The sequence below is a fragment of the Cyclopterus lumpus genome, chromosome 9 (genome assembly GCF_009769545.1).
Source record: "Cyclopterus lumpus isolate fCycLum1 chromosome 9, fCycLum1.pri, whole genome shotgun sequence".
NCBI classification, from domain to species: domain Eukaryota; kingdom Metazoa; phylum Chordata; class Actinopteri; order Perciformes; family Cyclopteridae; genus Cyclopterus; species Cyclopterus lumpus.
Window position 1 is genome coordinate 14,400,130 of NC_046974.1, and position 8,807 is coordinate 14,408,936.

Genomic DNA, 8,807 nt, shown 5'->3' on the forward strand with positions numbered 1-8,807 from the left:
AGAAAAGTGCCGTTTTTTAATGTAAAAAATGTACCTCACGTGTTGCACATACTTTATATAGGCTGTATAATTTTTTTAAATGTAAGTTACATAGTGTATGCACACACTTTTCACAGTCACACATTAGGTTGATACGCTAGTAGACATAAATACTTTATCACTTTAAAAAGGTTCTATACCCTTTAGGAAATTTTAAATATAATAGTTCTTATATATCAAATGTGCTCTGAATATCATATCAGATTTATTCATTTTGAAAAATAGAATATATCTCTACATAAAAAAGGGAAAGTTATTGATGTCTGTATAATTGCTGTTTAACTTTTTAACAGATTCAAAAGCATATAAGTATAGATATTAACATGTATGCTTATAATAATGAATATGAGTTAAATGCACACAGCCCAATCAGTTCCAAAATCGGTTTAAATTTAAATGAAATGTGTAATTTTAAATTTCATCACCATCATTAGTTATTCTGCAAGTTTCATCAATGGGCTTTATATCCATACTTTAATTAAGTACATCACAAATACATCCAATTGGTTTTCTAAAGCTGCAACCTGTGAAAGTTGCCACAGGTAATTATGGTGTCATTATTAATCCTCTCACTGCAACAGGTTCAATTGAGCCACGAAACTGAACTACACTCACTGAATAATTATATCATTCTCAATGTAGTGAAATAAATCTAAACAATCTCAGTCACAGAAAAAAAATTATAATAACTGAACCCTCCAATCCTTTTTTTAAACCCTGATTCACAGTTCTAGTGGATGAATTACGGCTCAAAGAAGTCTAGCAAACTGTGTTCTCTTGTTTTGTAGTTTGGAAATGTTTACACAATTCAGTCTGTTCTGATATATTTATGAAAGTTGCCTAGGTATGGGTTATTCTTATTTAATGTGATTATTGTGATCATTAGTGCACCACAGTTTAGTCCTTGTAAACCACTGGTAAATGATAACATATTCACTCAGTATATATGGCCATCTTATGTGCAGTGAGTTTTCTTTCATTATGTTTCTTTAAGCTAATTACCTGTAGTAAAAGAAGTAAAAACTTCAATTGTCATTGAAAGAAAGTTTCTCATAATTTTATTTTATCAAATTGTATACCTCAGGTAGATTACGCACGACAGTTTACACTAAGAGAGTAACTTTGCATGTCCTCCACCCCACTATAGCGCAGAAGAGAAGAACCCACCGGGTGATATTATATTAGTATTAAGGAGGGCAGCGCATTCAGTGGATGTGGCTTCGCGGCTGCGCGCCTGCATGTGAACATGAGAAAGCTACACAAGGTCGAGACAACAGTAACACTACCTAAAACACGACTCGCTCCTAATAGACCATAAACAGCTATTTGATGTCAGCCTGTAATTATATGACATAGCTGTCACCGGCTTAAGTCGATCGGGCTCCCAACAAATCAATAGACGTATGTAACTGTACTTAGTTGAGGAGGAAGCGCGCATCAAAATAGAGCCTCAAGTTTCTCTGCGAAAGACTGCAAATGCGGATTGTGCGAGGCGACGACGTGTCTTGTGGATAGTTGCGAGTGAGTGTGAGCGCGGTTACTTACTTTATTTCGCATGGAATCTTGTCCGGGTGAAGTGAAAGATACAACAAGCGGTCCGCCGGTTGTCTGGTCCGGCCGACTGACAGGACGGTGGGAGCTGCTGCTGGATGGGGACGGACTTAGCCAAGACGCACTTAAAATCCAGGAGCGCAACTTAGCTGAGGACGTCGCCGCGAGGAAAAAAAGTAATCTACAGTACGTGGTAGGAGTCTCTATAATGTCAGAGACAACTACTCTCTCTCTCTCGCTCTCTCTCTCTCTCTCTCTCTCTCTCTCTCTCTCTCTCTCTCCCTCCCTCTCCCTCCCTCCCTCTCTGATCGGACAGTGTCTGCTCAGCAGGCGGCGAGGACGCTTCGCCTGGTCTCTCTGCGCGGTGCCGGTGAGCGGAGAGGGACCCTGTGGAGCGGTGATGGTGGAGGTGGTGCTGGAGGTCTGGATCTTGATGGTGATGTAGAGAGGCTCTTTCTGTTCATTCCCACAATCCAGACCGAGTCTTTTCCCAAAACCTCTCCTCTCCCAGTGCGACGAGAAATAATCGATTTTTTTTTTTTCCTTCTTCTTTTTTTTTTTTTTACTCCTGAAAGAGGGCGGGCTCACATTTCCCAACTCTACTTTAATGAAAGAGGCACGGCTCTTAATGCTTTATTATCGCGCCAGCCCCGATAGAGTGGACGGACAATTAACTGCTCAGGGAGGACCACTAGAGGAAGATGATGGGGGATGTGTGCTTAACTAATGAACCGACGGAGAGCACGTTAAGCATCTTTAGTCGATTTAAAGCTAAATCCAACTACCAAAGTTGATGTTTTAGTTATGGCATGTTGTTTCATGCAGAACAAGACAGAAAAAGGCAAATCTCTATACGAACGAATCTCATCCTCTAGGAGAACTTAATTGTGCTTCTTGCAATTAAAGTATATTCAACTTGTATATCTTGTTCAGTAAACCCCAAATAATACAATCATTCAGTTCTCAACATATTTATTCCATGTCTGTGCAACATGAATGCTGCCTCCTGTCTGAGTCTCTACAAACTTTCCACCTCCAGCACGCTGCCAATCATTTTCCAGGACCCAGCTATCTCCTTCAGATAAGCCCTGACACAGACAGTAAGCATGGGGGAATTACCAAGCCTTTATCCATCCAACCAAATTATTTCAAAACATCCACTCTATTAGTGTGAAGATAACAATTAGAACAGCAAGTTTGCCACTTCAGATAAGGTCCAGACAGGCAGTCTATACAGAGATGTATCCCAGATAGGCCTTGTTATACTTACGTTCTATTATACTCACATTATACGGGCGCGATATCAGTTTAAAGAGTGGTTGTCTTGAATGGAGCCTGTTATACTCCCATACACCATCAGTTCTCACTTGTGAGTTGTCATCAATCCACCCTCAAAAAAAGAAAATACTCCTGGTTTCTTATCAACACATTGAAGTCAGTTTCAAGTAGTCTTTTTGGATAGTTGAAGTTTTACATACAGTTGCTAATCGTTTTTCGTCTAATTTTTTTGTCTAAATACAGACACATAGCAAAGCATTTTCCCAATGAGCTTACAGCTTTGCTGCATATGACTGTCACTACAGACTGAGTGAAGTGTAAGTGGACACCAAGCAGCATCCTAATCTTTCCCTTCTTTAGAAGTTCACCTGTGAAGCATAAGCCACGTATGATGCAGCCAGTCACCCAGTCAGGGTAAGAAATGGCGGGACATGAAATCAGTTAATAAATAAATCAAGCTGGCTAATCTGCTTGACGGGCGGACATTACAGCCTGTAACCGAAGCCGCTGGTGTCTGATGACTCGAGATACCACCTTCAGATCACCTGACCCTTTAATCTTTAATAGCATTTCCTCTGCCCCCCCAGACCTCCATAATAATCAATAATGTGTAGTCTGTTAGACACAGTAGGTTCATAAATGCAACATGGCAGATATCAATATACTCACATATCAGCCTGTATGACGCATACAGAATTGACACCCTGAGTAGACAAGTTTCTCCGTTCAGATAGTACTTGCTGCTGGCAATTGCTTTAACATGTCACTGACATATGGGAACCTATGGGTGCCCGGATGATCGGACTTACCACGTTCAATATTCCTTCGTCAGCCGTCTTGCGTGCCCTCAGTCTCGTAGATTTCTGTGCTGCCTGTCAGCAATTCATCAAGAGAGGTTCTTTCAGTGTTCACAGTGCTTGCGATTGTCTTTGCTTGGCACCTGGGAGGAGAAGTAACAGAATCCATGTTAACTATATATATATATATATATATATATATATATATATATATATATATATATATATATATATATATATGTGTGTGTGTGTGTTTAATGTCCATGTGAAGTACAGAGAAATAAATGGGGGGAGGTGGATTGAATATATTTGAATGGTGAAAAATCATTAAACGAGGCAAACACTGGCTCATGCATATTCATAAATGACTGTCTAACTTGTCTACAGGGATAAACTTATAGTGAAGGCATACGTACAGCCTCCTTCTATGCTCACACATTTAATGCAAAGTAGGAAAGACCGACTGTATATTTTGCTCTTGAGACTACAAAGTGACAGTCTGCGGCTAAATCTAGTAATATGGTAGAAACTCAGAGCATTAGAGCCAGTTTATTGTTCCATCATAATATGTCATTCACAGTGTGTCACATTATGCCCTTTACAGCTGATGAATCTGATGAATTTAGAGTTAGCAACAGAATAAGTGTGATCAAACAAGCAGAGCGTGCTCGAGGTAAAATATTGTAGATTATCTTGAGCCAAATTATGTTTCTCCTAAATTAAAGCAAACTACATTATTAGTCTCTTGCTATCTGAAACTTTCCCTGCTCGACTCATCAGCTAGTGTCCCTCCCTCCTACACTTGGAACATGCAATCCTGAACTTGTGTTATGATGTGTGTTGATCGGTGTGTGTGTGTGCGTGTCTGTGTGTGTGTGTGCGTGTGTGTGCGTGTGTGTACGTGTGTGTGTGTGTGTGTGTGTGGAGAAAAAATCAACAGTTTGCCAATACAATTATGTAATTTCAAATATGTCATAGTGTGTATACACAGACACTTTAGGCTTTTGGGTAAATGCAATTTTGCAAGGTTTGGCATTGACTGCGTATGAAAAGAGAAGAGGGGAAACTGCGACTGCATGTTAAGTCAAACACATAAGTGCGGTTTGCTGATATTGATCTTGCTTGGATTGTTTCTTAAGCCTCTGCTGGCAGTCACTTCACAGACTATGTCACACACATGCAAAACAGCTCGCCGGAAAACGTGTGCGCTTTTTTGTAACCGAGGGAGAAAGAAAGGAATGCCTCTCTCAAGCAAAAGATAAACACTAACACATTTCCAGGGCAAACAGGAACAGCCCGGGCTCAGTGCAATCTGTTGTCGATCACGCTCACGTGAAAACACAATCTGCCTGTCACAGTAGATGATGCTGTCAAGCACTCTGCCTCACTGCTCCTGAGAATTAGCTCAGTGCTTATTACAGAAGCACTAGAAGACACACACAGTACTTGTTGTATATCAGATATGTCTGAGGATGCTTCAAGCTTTATTTGGTATTTACTGCTTTCAGTCATTTTCCCTGCGTTCGCTCCCTAATGAATTTGAGAGACGTTTGGTGTTTTGACAGTAGATTGATGCGACATGATGTGACGACCAAGCTTCACAGGGGTAACAGAAAGACCTGCAGGCCAATTTAACTCACAGGCTCAGCTGCGGATCTATAGATCTTACTGCTTCACGTCTGTGTGTGTTTGTGTGTGCGTGTGCATGACTTTAGGGTAGACCTTTATGGTTGTTTGAGGGACAGTCTCAATAACAATATTTTAAGACTGAAGCCTTAATAAATCACGCAGATATTTGATTGGGATTTTATTAATGAATATATATGAATAACCATTATTATTAACAGGAACATCTTTCAATAAAGTAAGTGTTCTTTGTTGTAGGAAATACTGGGGCAAATGACAGAAGCCTGAAGAAATACACAATTAAGTAAATACAAAGTTAAAATAAATAGTGCATTTATAAAATGTTATATCAGCACTTAATGACACCTACTGAGCAATATCCATATTATTAAAGGCCATTATCAGCCTGATAAATCATGTTATGTGTGTTTGAGAGAATAACTTATCTAATATTCTCCAAGAATGTTTGAGTGTTAATGACATTCATATTGTACAGGACAGCCTGAACATCTGGGTTCTGTTCTCAGGAAAAACATACCTTCTTTGGAAGTAATCTCACACTTAGTCGGAGAGATGTGAGACATTTCCCTACCAATACGCACTTATGGTCTCAGTACAAGTCAGCGTTATATTACACAGGATTCGCAGATCCATATTAATAAGGTTTATAATGAAACTCAGAGGGCAATATCATCAGTAATTATAGTTGCATGAATTGTACCACTGTACAGTATAATTAGGGGAGCAAAGGTGAGAAGATCTGTTTTAATTAACTGAAATCAAATGTCCTCATATAACAAAATATATAAAACAAAGAAATTCAGAGAATTATTTATTTGTACACTCAAATTAATCTTTGTAATGTGATCTTCGCCTTCCTAATTTTAGATTGCAAGCAATATTACCTTGATCATTCTGAAATAATGCAGTTTTTGAGTCAAGACCATATATACGGTATTAGCACTCTGTGGCAATTACCTTTCAAAAGATTTGTATATGTAAATATAATATATTTGGATATGGTATGTAGATAAGTTACTATGGAAATTGAAGTCATTCCAAACTCTTCAAATCACTTATTAAATAGTCATTTATTTTATTTTCATCAGGTTCACTTTTTTAAAAAAAGTAAAGAATTCACACTACATGATCGCACATCTCATATATTTAAATCCCCCTCAGTAATTAACTGTTACAGCTTTGGTCAGATGCAATTATTGTAGTTTTATAAGTAAGAAAAAAAGGAAAGGACAAAAAAAGGTTATGTCTATGTTTCATTAGCTGCTGTGTTCTATAATGGCATGACTCATTCTTCAGTGAAGCCACAGTCTTATTTTCAATAACATGGTTTTTCTGTGTGGTTTGGCCATTAACTCACTGGCCAGCAGTACATTCAGTGTACCATTTCATATATTTCCTTGTCCGTACAGTTCAGGTTCAGAACAGCGCCCTGTTGGATCCAACCATATACAGAACTGACTTGAATGCAATAATAACAAAGTCAGAAGGCCTCTGAAACTGTAATAGACATGTAACGACCCCTTACTGAGCAGTGTTAAAGGAGAGACGGCGCTGGTGATTTGCATGTGTCGTGTTTAACCAACAGTATTCTGTCTGTACACCTTTTATGCATTATGGATGAGGCACAAGCTGAACAACAAGCTCTCCCTTTGTTCTGCCTGATGCTCCAGTTACATCATAGGAAAAGCCCCATGGTCCTGTGACTGCACTGACTGGCGGAGACACAGTGCCGCTGGCCGAGCTGTTGATCAGACCTGTTGCTTCTTCACTTTGTATACTACCTTGTATATGTGAATATGTAGATATACGGACACACACATAGATACACACACTCACACACATGCAGTGGCACGTACCGAGAAGATTTACACTGATGGATATATGAAAACTTAAAAATGTAACAACCATTTCGACTATTTCATCACTTTAGTTTAATGTTTGATAATACATTGTTTGCGCAAGACAAAAATCCAAATGACATTTTGATATTTAGAAGTAAAAGCATCTGTTGACATAAATTATTTGATTATTCTAACTGGATATCTGCAGATGAAATATCTTGATTAAACTGTCAAAACTACTTTCGGACTTTACAATCAAAATGCTTTAATATCCTGAATGTCATATACATGACAGGTGCCATCAGTTCACCACCTGCTACATATGAAAAGCACATTTTGCCTGCAGAGGTGCATTCAGGCACTGCTGTGTAATAAACTGTGCTGCCTGCAGGGGAGCTCTGCATCTTTCTCAGCACAGAATAAACTAGTTTACTGCATGGGTTAATTGGAGGTCTCCATGCAATGTTTAACCACAATTTTTTTTTCAACCCTACATTATTCTTATTCAGTGGGTAGTAAGTAGCACAATAACATTTTCATTCAGAGAGAACATTTAAGCAAACATTTAAGCAAAGTGATTAAATATCCGTACCAATTATCCCATGTAAACCATTTCAAATATTATTATTTAAATTTTCTTATTTTTTAAATTATATTCCTACTGAAACTCCTCCCTCCCCTCCTCTTCCTGTGTCTTCTTCTCTTGCAACTGTAATTGCTGGACCTTCTGTATATCACAGGCTCAAAGTTGTCTTTGTCTGCACTAGATTGCTTCATGCGAGGGAAAAAAATAAACTCATTTACTGCTAATGATTTTTCCTCCTTTGTGGTGGAATGGTTGGAAAGTAATTCCTTATGAAATGCTCCAACACAGGCACAGTTATTTCATTGTTCCTGCTGCCCTTTCTCTTATTGTGGGCATAAAGGGGAGACGCCAATGATAGTTTTCTGTGTGTCTGTTATACAAGATGTTCCCACCGGTCATTCCTGAAGTGGTAAAAAAGCTGTGTCTGAATCAGTGTTAAATATTCAGAAATGGAATAGATCCCAATTTCCATGAACAACATGAAAATGTGTAAATGATACGCATCAAAAAGTGTGAACTTAAATTATATCTTTTTTTATATTCAAATTTGGTTAACATATTGCTCAGCAGAAACATGACAGCCTGGTAGTTTGTTCAATGTTTCCGATTACCTGACCTATTGGTTTAGACCATGGGTCTCAAACTCGTGGCCCGCAGGCCAATATTTTGAGGCCCCCTACTTGACATAAAAGTTTAGTGTTAGTGTGGCCTGCGCGTTTTTCTCACACGCACGATTTTCGGACACTTTCATTTGATTGAAGTCCGCGAAACAAGAGAACGGTCGGTCAATGCAGAAATACCGCATCCGAAAGTAGTTTACGGTTACGCTTTCTCCAGCCGAAGTACGGGACATCCAGCTGCCCATAATTCGGCGTGCATGGCGTAAATACAGCGTTAGATTTTCGGACACTTTCATCGGATTGAAGTCCGCGAAACCCCCTCCGTAGAACGGGCGGTCCTGTGCTGTGATCCCAAATGGCTCATGGACTGAGCTTTTCTTGTTGACGTCACACAGGAGCTGAATGTACAGAACAAGAAGTTACAAGGCCAGGGGCAGCTTGTTAGTGC

General features: G+C 39.1%; 1 protein-coding gene across 6 annotated transcripts in view; it reads right to left on the minus strand.

The window, feature by feature from the left end:
• Positions 1-2,123, minus strand: part of mef2cb (myocyte enhancer factor 2cb) — a 58,697-nt gene extending 56,574 nt beyond the window's left edge. For 2 of the 6 annotated variants that reach the window (XM_034540991.1, XM_034540988.1), the window contains exon 1: positions 1,585-1,864. The gene's annotated coding sequence lies outside the window, so the exon portion shown is untranslated. Of the gene's footprint in view, positions 1-1,584 lie in introns of all 6 variants that reach the window. The other 4 variants (XM_034540987.1, XM_034540990.1, XM_034540986.1 and 1 more) reach the window with 3 other exon arrangements.
• Positions 2,124-8,807: the final 6,684 nt, after the last annotated feature.